Raw genomic sequence first — 12,256 nt, 5'->3', positions numbered from 1 at the left:
AACAACTTTCATAATTTTGTGCATCCTTTCAATAAATTTTCAAAACTGAGGGTGGTTTTGGGGACCCCTGAACTTACAGAAGTGAGGGTGGTCTTATGGAGGACTCTGACCCCTTTAACCTCATACTTGATTAAAGTAATTGCAGGTTGTAACCAGGAACTGGAGTTTCATTTCCATTAGACAATTTAGAAACCTGAAAAAGAGATTTTCAGAAATGTTGGCTCTGCTGGGAGGTATGTTCTCCGGGCAGCTACCTGGACACCCTGGGGACTCCAGAGGCCAGGCTTTGCTTCTTCAGGCTGTGCCAGGCCCTTCAAGAATTTTTACCAGTACCTTGGTAGATGATTTGGAGTCATCTTTTGAGGCTTGCTTTGCTTCTTTTGTGAGTCAGGGCTATGTCAATGGCAGGGATCAGCAAGAAATTAGAACTGATGTTGATCAGTGTATCAGAAATTTCTGGATATTGTGAGACAGACAGAATGTCTTTTCCTACAAAAAATATTGCAATTATTTGTCCAGGAACCAGAGCAAGTTATCAAAGAGGATGTCTTAGAACTAAGGAATGAATTATAGCAGAAAGATATACTGGTCCAGAAGCACTTGACAAAACTGAGGCATTGGCATTGGACATCAATGTACAGCACAAAAAGCCAGCCGAAATCCCTCAGGGCTCCTTGGCCTACCTCAAGCAGGTATTTGCTAATATGCCTGCATCAAGCACAACCTGAGTCAAAGTTGACCTGAAGGTTATCTGGCATGTGAGTCAGCCTAAACACAGTTTTGACAAACATTACTTCTTGTGGGCATGACATTTTGGAAGAACTCTTTGCCAAAGAACAAAATTATTTTTGTTTGATGGTCTCACTTAAAAATTTCCCTCTATTTTTATAAGCATTACTTCTCGAATACTTTATAAAATGCCTATAGTGTTGGTAAAATCAAGTAAATTTTTCTGTCTTTAGCAAGTTTAGACTGTTCGCGTGATTCCACTTACAGCTTCCTTTTTATGTTTCTTTTTTTCTGTTTGTATTTCTTTTTGTATGACTTAATCTCCTTGGGTTTCCAATTTTAGATTAACTTGCATGATCTGAGGGAAAGTTTGTATGATCTGATCTGAGATCAGAGGATGAGGATTTTGATTGTAGGCCTTTTATGACAATTACCCCTCCATGGTAGTGCAGACAAATAGGTAAATTTGCGTGTTTCAAGGCTTTAAATTATCTCCAGAAGAGAAATCTAATGCAGCAGTGTTTGTAATGCTTCTGGAGCTCTCAGAATGCGGATATTTTGTAAATAGGCTGAAATGATTGTAATACCGTAGTGTACCTAGTATACCTTAGTGTAATAGTAATACAGTAGGATCCTTAAGTTGATGTTGAATATTATTTGGGTTAAGTTTATATTTTGTGGGTTTTTTTCACTTCTTGGAGTGGGGTATGTAGTAGGAACAGGGATATGCTAAATTTTGTTATGCTATGCAGTGATGAATCAGTTTAAGTAAGGGGGCAGACTTTGTTCTCAGCAGGACACTTGAGGCATACATGCAGTATGAGAGGTTAAGCTTTAACTTAACCAAAGCTTACAATGATTATCTCTTTTCATTTGGACTTTTGTTTGCTTGTGTCGATTTTTTTGTTTGTTTGTTTGTTTGTTTTGTAGTAGAATTTTCCATTAAGGAAGGTTCTTGCTAATGAGTGACGTTGATTTTAAGGGACTGGGGCCTTGGTGTAGGGAGTGGGCTACAGGGTGACCCTCGGTGACTTACCACCCTCAAAGATCATGGGAGCCTTAGCATTGGGAAGATATTTTACCCTCTTCTTGGTTACACAGGCCAAGAAGATTCTCTATTGAGCTGCTGTTGAGAAATACAGAGCAGCATTGTATGTGGTGCTCCTTGGATGAAATTTTGCTTTCGTTATTTACAGTCTCTTATCAGGTTACATCTCCTTACCAGAAACAAATGCTCTTATTGTCTTCTGAACAGGCAGTACTTCTACCACTAGGTGTCTTCACTAGTTTTGTTTCCTTCAGGCTTGAAGGCCCCTCCCTATATAACATTGACATCCACCCTTTCATGGTTGTTTGGCCTGGATGCCTCCTGGTCCCTGAAGCTTCTTCATGCCCTCTCTGCCACATCCCCAGGACATAGGACTTCTCTCTTTACAATCCTTGCCTGGTTCTCCCTGGGGATAAATGATTTGTATTTGTGCCCCTCATGAGAAATAGGCATTGCTCTGAATGTACAGGGAACACTTATTATTTATTTTTTATGTGCAATACTTATCACTCATTTTTGTTTGTGTGCAAGTGTGTGGGGCACCCAGCCTGAGGCCAAAAAAATCCCATCCATATAGGTTAAACAAAGCTTTTAAAAGTAGTTTTTACTCACATTATACGACTTCAAGTTTGTTAATCTGGTCACTTCATGCCAATTAGAAGCTCTAATTGGCAGCTTTAGATTTCTTGATTAAAAACTTAAATAAACTGGTTAAGTTTTAGGCAGTCTTTCAGTAAAAAAGATGTTCTTAGTGAAAAGATTGGGAACTATTCTGTTTGTTGCTTAGTGAAAACTTTTGAATTCATATAAGTACCAATTATTGCCATTTCCTTATTAAATTCAAAAGTTTTCTGTCAAACAAATAATAATTTATCAAACTTAAAAAAAGAAACCTGAAAAAGAAAATCATTTTACCTGTTTATACTTTCATATTTCTTTTATTTTTCCCAGTCATCAAATTTACTTGATTGTGAGTGTTTGAAAATATTACTTTATATTAAAAGAAACAAAGGTTTATAATGGAATAGAGTGTGAAATGTTTATACATTGTTAAAACCCTGACTTCAAAGAATGTGTATTGTAGCAGACTACTTTAGAGGGCATTTTTTTTTCTTTTTTCTCTCTTTAGGTATATTTTGTTGGAAAAGTTAAAGGATTAGGGTAAGGCTTAAATTAGAGCCAGCTCTTTAGCAGCCTCTGTGATCCCTATCCTATGGCCCCATTGTTTGTTCATAAACCTCTCTGGAGCTTCCTAGGTGAAATCTAAAACCAACCTCTATAAATTAAGGGTAGGGAGAGACAGAAGAAAGAGGCAAGCTACTCCAGGTTGATAGGTGGCAGTTTTAATAAGCAAAGGGAACTTATATCTGAGGCTTGTCTTGGGTGGTAGTAAGACAAATGATTTCCCACACCCACCCACCAAATCTTTAAAAGTTTGTAGAGGCCTTAACTTAGTTCAGTCATATATGCTGTTCAGTCATATATACTATTCTCAATACCATATCAGTATTTCAAAGCTATGTCCTTGGAACAGCCTCTGGGAATGGGAAAGGCAAGTGGAACCCACATTCCAAGGACAGGGGAGGGGGTAAGGGGCCTCTGATAGACTGGGTTTAGCTCATAAGTCAACTGACAATCACATCTGTTCAATGGCATTGGCCCTACTTAGCCCTACACAATAGTAGAGAGCAGCAGCAAACATGCCTTCATTGGCCATCAGAGGCAGAACTAACCTTTTATATTTATTATCAGTGACTAGAGATATCTGAAGATATCTGAGCCTGACAAAGACAGAAATAAAAGCAGAAACATGGTGAAGGCTGTAAGCAAACCATGAGAACACATCACACGAGAAACACTCTATGGTGCCCAACTTTTTGGTTAATGAGCTAGAGTGTACATAGAAGAAGGGGAAAGATGGCAAAAAGGGGATCCAGAGAAGTATTTATTTTTGTCTGCATCATCATTTTTGTGTTGCATAAACTCTGTTATTTTTATCTCTAGCCTGGTATGGCCTTGGAAACATGCTATATTAAAATAACCCCTGTTCAAATTAAAGATAGATAGGAATATTGCCAGTGAGAAATTTCATCACTTCAATTTCATGAAAATGTCTGTTGACAAAATAAGTAACAAGTTGAAGCTAGAGAAAAAAACATCTAGGATGAGAACTTTAACTTTGTATTAAGACTACGAAAATGTGCCCCCCCCCAAATGTTTTTCACAGCTGTTGCCATTGACTTAAATCTCTCTCCTTGTGAGTTGGAAATATTAAACTATTGGCATACAACGAAACAATATCTATATTTGTGCCCTAACCACTTTTTTTACATTTGCTTGCTTGACACTATCATTTACTGTGACTGAATGCCATTTCCTTAATAAAAATGCACTTATTTTGACAGATGTCAACTGCATGTACTCTAATGATTTTAACCAAAATTTCAAACAGATTTTTTACTTATTTTAAATAGACTATGATGTGAAGCCAAGTTACTTAAGAACTTTAATATTGTATGGTATATATTTGGAGGTATTGTAACCGTTTGGTGAAAACCTACTTATTAAAGTGAAGTGACTATGACATTACTATTGAACTGTCAAACAGAACTTTATTTCAGTGTCCATTAAAAGCTTTTTTTTTTTCATTCCTTGGCTAAACATGATTTCCCCCCCCCAGAGGAATTTCATATGATAGAATTATATGGTTTTCAATTTAAGATTGATATACAATGATATACAACTGGTTGTAGAACTTCTGTGTAAGTACAGTAGGGTAAAATCTATCTCTTCCCTTTTTAACCATTATTCTGGTTTTCTTTGGTTAATTTGGTAGACTAGAGTTTTTTTTATAACTATTGGATAAAGAAGAGAGAGCCTGGGAAACTTCCATTGAACACTATTGTATAATGAGTATTTCTGTGTTATAAAAAAGAGATTTGGACTAATGACTAGACATTAGAGCAAAAGTGATTGCATTTTTTTTATTGCTGTCATAATAAATTACCACAAAGTTAGTGGCTATGTGTTATACCCATTTATTATCTCATAGTTCTGTGGGTTAGAAATCTGACATGGATCTGCCAGGCTAAATGAAGGTATTACCAGGACTGATATCCTTTCTGGAGGTTCAAGGGAAGAATATGTTTCCTTGTTTATTAAGGTTATTGATAGAATTTAGTTTCTTACAGTGATAGAACTGAAGTCTTCTTTTTCATGCTGGATGTCACCAAGCTCCATTTCCAGCTTCCAGAGGCTGTCAGCATTCCTTGGTTCATGGCACCTTTCCTTCATCATTATGGGCAACAATAGACCTTCAGATTTCTCCTGTCTCTTCTTTTTTTTTTTAATTTAAATTCAATTTGGTTAACATATACTGTATTATTAGTTTCAGGGGTAGAATTTAGTGATTCATCAGTTCAATATAACACCCAGTGCTCATTTCATCTAGTGCCCTTCTTAATGCCTATCACCAATTATCCCATCCCCTCACCCACATCCGCTCCAGCAACCCTCAGTTTGTTTCCAATAGTCAAGATTCTCTTATGGTTTGCCTGTCTTTCTGTTTCCATCTTACTTTATTTTCCTTCCCTTCCTCTATGTGCATCTATTTTGTTTCTTAAATGCCACATATAAGTGAAATCATATGGTATTTCTCTATGACTGACTTATTTCGCTAAGCATAATACCCACTGGTCCATCTATGTCCTTGGAAATGCCAAGATTCCATTCTTTTTGATGGCTGAATAATATTTAATTGTATATATTTACCACCTTTTCTTTATTCTTTCATCTGTCAATGGACATCTGGGCTCTTTACATAGTTTGGCTATTGTGGACATTGCCTCTATAAACAATGGGGTGCAAGTACCCTTTTGAATCACTATGTTTATATATTTTGGGTAAATACTTAGTAATGCAATTGCTTGGTCATAGGCTAACTCTATTTTTAAATTTTTCAGGAACCGCCATAATGTTTTCCAGAGTGGATGTACCCAGCTTGGATTCCTACCAGCAGCCCCTTTCTCTGCATCCTCATCAACATCTGTTCTTTCCTGTCTTGTTAAATTAAGCCATTCTGACTGGTGTGAGTGGTATCTCACTGTGGTTTTGATTTGTATGTCCCTTATGCCAGGTGATGTTGAGCATTTTTTCATGTGTCTGTTGGCCATTTGTATGTCTTCTTTGGAGCAATATCTGTTCATGTCTTCTGCCCATTTCATGACTGGGTTATTTGTTTTTTGGGAGTTGAGTTTGTTGAGTTCTTTACAGATTTTGGATAGTAGTCCTTTTTCTGATAAGATGTTTGCAAATATCTTCTCCCATTCTGTAGGTTGTTTGCTTTTATTGACTGTTTTGTTTGCTTTGCAGAAGTTTTTATCTTGATGAAGTCCCAATAGTTCATTTTTGCTTTTGTTTCCCTTGCCTTTGGAGACATGTCTAGCAAGAAGTTGCTGTGGCCGAGGTCAAAGAGGTTGCTGCCTCTGTTCTCCCTCAGGATTTTGATGGATTCCTATCTCACATATAGGTCTTTCATCATTTTTTAATCTATTTTTGTGTATGGTGTAAGAAAGCAGTCCAGTTTCATTCTTCTGCATGTGGCTGACCAATTTTCCCAACACTATTTGTTGAAGAGACTGTCTTTTTTCCATTGGATGTTCTTTCCTGCTTTGTTAAAGATTAGTTGACCATAGAGTTGAGGGTCTATTTCTGGGTTCTTTATTATTTTCCTTTAATCTACATATCTGTTTTTGTTAACATACTGTCTTGATGATTACAACTTTGTAATATAGTTGGAAATCTGACATTGTGATGCCACCAGCTTTGGTTTTCTTGTGTGTGTGTGTCTTCCTTTTTTTTAAATGTTCAGTTAGCTCTTTTTCAACATTCCTTCGGCTATTCGGGGTCTTTTCTGATTCCATACAATTTTAAGATTATTTGTTCCAGCTCTGTGAAAAATGTTGATGGTATTTTGATAGGGATTGCATTGTATGTGTAGACTGCTCTGGGTAGCATAGGCATTTTAACAATATTTATTCTTCCAATCCATGAGCATGGAATATTTTTCCATTTCTTTTTTTTCCATTTCTTTGTGTCTTCCTTAATTTCTTTCATAAGTGTTCTGTAGTTTTTAGAGTATAGATTCTTTACCTCTTTGGTTAGGTTTATTCTTTAGTACCTTATGGCTTTTGGTGCAATGGTAAATGGGATCAATTCCTTAATTTCTCATTCTTCTGTCTCATTGTTAATGTATAGAAATGCAACCTATTTCTGTGCATTGATTTTATATCCTGCCACTTTGCTGAATTTCTGTATGAAATCTAGCAATTTTGGTGTGGAGTCTTTTGGGTTTTCCATATAGATTATCATGTCATCTGTGAATAGTGAGAGCTTGACTTCTTCTTTGCTGATTTGGATGCCTTTTATTTATTTGGGTCTTTTTTCTTTTTCGCGAGTCTGGCTAAGGATTTATCAATCCTATTAATTCTTTCAAAGAACCAGCTCCTAGTTTTATTGATATGTTCTATTGTTCTTTTGGCTTCTATTCCATTGATTTCTGCTCTAATAATTATTAACTTTCTTCTTCTGCTGGATTTATGCTTTATTTGTTGTTCTTTCTCCAGCTCCTTTAGTTGTAAAATTAGGTTGTGTATTTGAGACTTTTCTTGTTTCTTGAGAAAGACTTGTCATTTCCCTCTCAGGACTGCCTTTCCTTCATCCCAAAGGTTTTGAACAGTTGTGTTTTCATTTTCATTTGTTTCCATGATTTTTAAAAAATTCTTCTTTAATTTTGTGGTTGATCCATTAATTCTTTAGTAAGATGCTCTTTAACCTCCATACATTTGTGTTCCTTCTAAATTTCCTCTTGTGATTGAGTTCAAGTTTTAAAGCACTGTGGTCTGAAAATATGAAAGAAATAATCCCAGTCTTTTGGTACCAGTTGAGACCTGATTTGTGACCCAGTAATGTGATCTATTCTGGGAGAATGTACCATATGCACTCAAGAAGAATGTGTATTCTGTTGCTTTAAGATGGAATGCTCTGAATATATCTGTGAAGTCCATCTGGTCCCATGTGTCATTCAAAGCCCTTGTTTCTTTGTTGATCTTCTGCTTAGATGATCTGTCCATTACTGTGAATAGAGTTTTAAAGCCCCCTTTATTATTGTGTTATTATCAATGATTTTCTTTAATTTTCTTGTTAACTGCTTTATGTATTTGGCTTCTTCCAATTTAGGGGCATAAATATTTACAATGGTTCAATCTTTTTGTTTAATAGATCCCTTTTTATGATATAATGTCCTTCTTCATGTCTTATTACAATCTTTTGTTTAAAATCTAGTTTGTCTGATATGAGGATGGCCATTCAGCTTGCTTTTGATGTCCATTAACATAATAAATGTTTCTCCACCCCCTCGCTTTCAATCTGGAGGTGTTTTTTGGTCTAAAATGAGTCTCTTTTAAGCAGAATATTGATGGGTCTCATTTTTGTTCATCTATTCTGATATCCTGTGTCTTCTGATTGGAGCATTTAGTCCATTTACATTCAGAATAATTATTGAAAGATATGAATTTAGTATCATTGTATTACCTGTAAAGTCTCTGTTTCTGTAGATTGCCTGTTTCTTTCATGTCTATATTACTTTGGGCACTCTCTTTGCTTACAGGATCCCCTTTAATATTTCTTGCAGGGCTGGTTTAGTGTTCACAATTCCCTTTAGTTTTTGTTTGTCCTGGAAACTCTTTATCTCTCCTATTCTGAATGAGAGCCTTGCTGGATAAAGTATTTTTAGCTGCATTTTCCCCCCTATTTAGCACAATATATATGTCATGTCAGCCCTTTCTGGTCTGCCAGGTCTCTGCAGACAGGTCTGCTGCCAGCCTTGTATGTATCCTCTTGTGAGTTAAGGATCTCTTATCCTGAGCTGCTTTCAGGATTTTCTCTTTATCTTTGTAATTTGGAAGCTTCACTATAATAGTTTCAGTTGTTGATCTATTTTTTTTTTATTTTGAGGGTGGTTATTTGTGCCTCCTGGACTTGCATGCCTGTTTCTATCCCCAGATTAGGGAAGTTCTTAGCTATAATTTGTTCAAATAAATCTTCTTCCTCTTTCTCCCACTCCTCATCTTCTGGGTCTCCTATAATATGGATATTATTTTGCTGTATGTAATTGCTGACTTCCTTCAGTCTACCTTCATGATCTAGTAGGTTTCTTTCCCTCTTCTTTTCAGTTTCCTTATTTTCTCATTTTATCTTCTGTATCAGCGATTGCTCTTCTGCTTTGTTCATTCTCATTTTTATGCCCTTGTCTTGGGACTGCATCTCGGTAATAGCATTTCTAATTTCAGCTTGATTAGATTTTAGTTCTTTTATGTCTGGAGTAAGGGATTCTCTAGTGTCTTCTATGGTTTTTTCAAGCCCAGCTAGCATTTTTAGAATCATTGTTTTAAATTCTAGTTCAGACTTCTTACCTATGTCTGTATGGATTAAATTCTTGGCAGTGAGTACTACCTCCTGTTCTTTCTTTTGGGGTGAATTTCTCCATCTCGTCATTTTGTCCAGAAAGGAAAAGAAGAAATAAAGAGAAAACAACAACAACAGAAAACAACAACAACAACAATAGCCCACTAGATTTGGGGTTTGTTTTGGTCTGCTTGTCAAAGGAAACAAGAAATTATATAAGAATAAAAATTTTAAAAGAGTTGAAAAAATAAGAAAACTCAAAAATAATACTAAAAAATAAAGAACAAAAGTACAAAGAATGCTATATACTGTTTTCTCTACGATCTGAAGCTTTGCAGCCTTCTATGATCAGGAAACTTGATGACAGCAAGTTTATTGTGCTCCTCTTCTAGGGGAGGAGACTGTTGCACCGATCCTCAGATGGACATGTCCTAATGAATAAGCACCTCCAGGGAGCAGAGAGGCCAGGCTTGGCGTAAGTGACTTCAGACTCTACTAGGTGTTAATATTTTGCTCCTTGAAGGCTTTCAGCAATGGTAGGTGGGATGAATATGGCTGGGTTCTCTCTCTAGCCTTGGAGCTGAAAATTCATGCCCCCCCCACTCTTCAGGGAGCCCTCATAGAAAAACAGTCAATCGCTCTTGTCTCCCAGGTCTGTCAGACCTCTGTGTCCACCTGGCCTGTGACTGAGTATTTTTATCCCAGGCATGAGACTAAGTTTCAAAACTCCAAATGTTATGCTTCCCCTGGCATGGACCCACACTGTTCTTCCTGGGGGAGAAGGGCATCTCCCTATGCTTCTACCTTTTGCTGGACCCCTCCCAGGAAAGCAGTCACATGACCATGCAGCAGTTCACAATTTATGGCAACACAAAGCAGAAAGCTGGCACCTAGGCTCACTGTTCTCAGCTGGCTTTCCTGTTCCTATGCTTGGGAATTCGACCTCACTCTGGCACCACCTGTTCTTCTGGTGACCCTGAGGATCCTCCAACCATGCTGTCACACCTAGGATTCCAACCTACCTCATCACCTGAGCATCTTTAAGCCAGGTATACCCCCCACCATAGCAGATTTCTAAAAGTTCTGATTTTGCACTCTGCTGCTTCTAATACTTTGCAGCAGCCTCCTTAAACAGACTCCCTCTCCTCGGCTGTATCCTCAGCTATATCACATCAGATTCAAGTCTCCACGCCTCCTACTTTCCAAACAGTGGTCACTTTTCTACTGGTAGACTTGCAACATTTGTTTTCTCAGATCTCTGATTGATTTCTTGGATGTTTATAATGATTTGATAATGATCTAGTTGTATTCCAGGGACAAGACAAACTTAGGGTCCCCATACTTCTCTGCCATCTTAACTCCTCTCTTCTTCTGTCTCTTCTTCAACCATATCTCTGACTGTTTTGCCTTTTTCTTCTACTTTTAAGGGCTCATGTGATTGCATTGGGCCCACACAGGTAATTCAGGATAATCTCCTTATTTTAAGATGTGTAATCATATATATATAATCCCTTTTGACGTATAATGCAACATATTCACGGGTTCCAGAGATTGGTATGTGGACATTGGGGGGGGGGCATTATTCTGTCTGTCTCAGTGAGCAAGTGATTTTGGACTGTTAATTTGCAACTAGGTTAAGAGAATGCCTGAAGCTCATGTTTCATGTTAGGGTTCCAGAGCTTCTACGGTCTTATATTAGCTATTCAGGAAGAACACTAACTTCACTCTCTAAGCTAAAAGCCAAAAGCTGAAATAAGCTTTATGCCAAAAATAGAATTCAGCTGCTACTACAACCGTAATAGGGAAAAGCCAGAATAATAGTCTCTCATAGGTGAAGGACTTTTACATGTTTGAATTGTTTTGAATAGGGTATCACTGTGCTAGAGAGTGGGTTAGTACAGTTTGGAAAACTTATTGTTTTGATATTTAGTTAAGCATTTATGTCACATTGTAAGTTGGATTCAGCAAAACCTACTGTCCCAATATATGAAAGTAACATTAAAAGATAGTTTCCTATAGAATTTCTGTGAATGCACTGTCTACAGTAGGTTACATTAAAGATAGTGGAGGTGATGGGTGTTATATGTAAGTGATGAATCACTAAATTCTACTCCTGAAACCAATATTACACTCTATGTTAACTAACTAGAATTTAAATTAAAAAATTCAAAATAAAAAAAAAATAAATGATGATAGTGGAAAAAGCCTGTAGATTTTTTTAGATTTTTAAAGAAATAGATATAGAAATTTTAGAGAAGAAATATTCTCTTCTGCCCTATACTTTCTACCCTTATATGTATAACAGTGTTTGCATAGACAATGGTTGAGTAATAGAGTTGGGGATATATCATTAGAAACAAAGTATTGTCAGAATAGTTCGTTTGTTTGAACACTGAATTGGCTGATTTTAGATGATAGTGAGAATTTTGCCAATACAATATTTTATTTTGAGGGTAAGAAGTTGTCAGAAATTGTAACTTTGGAGATAATTGAAATTGTTCCATGTTAAAGGACTTTAAGTAGATAAGGAGGGAGTTTCCTAACTGCACAAAAGTTTTTATTCATATTGTGTAACAAAAGAAAATAAACCACTTATTTAAAATAATATATTCTCATAGCTAAATGATTTTAAAATAATTAAATACATTTCTCAGCATGAGTTTGTCTATTACAAATAATGTCTTTTACATCACAGTTGTACATTAAAATGAGGCACATTAGACCCATTAAAAGAACCATTTACTAAAATACTCTTAAAATTAGTTTAAAAAAATTGAGTAGTTAGCTCCATGCTGAGATATCATTGCAATTGACTATATTCCCTTCAGCTTATGGCTCAGTATTATTACTGGTATTTTCATCAGCTGTTATATGTAAATTGGCTGTTAAAGAATGGTTTATGTTTTCAATCATGTTTTAATTAAAAAAGGACATTATTGTGTTCCCAGACTATAAATATTAATAGTTCTAGATTCAATCACTGTTTTGGTGAAATATATACAAAAACAATCTTTT

The 12,256-nt window shown here is 36.3% G+C and overlaps 1 pseudogene; it reads left to right on the top strand.

Annotated features, from left to right (window-relative positions):
- Positions 1 to 214: 214 nt before the first annotated feature.
- Positions 215 to 728, top strand: LOC113242137 (mediator of RNA polymerase II transcription subunit 28-like; annotated as a pseudogene).
- Positions 729 to 12,256: the final 11,528 nt, after the last annotated feature.

This window comes from Ursus arctos, chromosome X (assembly GCF_023065955.2).
Source record: "Ursus arctos isolate Adak ecotype North America chromosome X, UrsArc2.0, whole genome shotgun sequence".
NCBI classification, from domain to species: domain Eukaryota; kingdom Metazoa; phylum Chordata; class Mammalia; order Carnivora; family Ursidae; genus Ursus; species Ursus arctos.
Note: the sequence above shows the minus strand (reverse complement) of the source record. Positions and strands in the feature narration are given on the sequence as shown.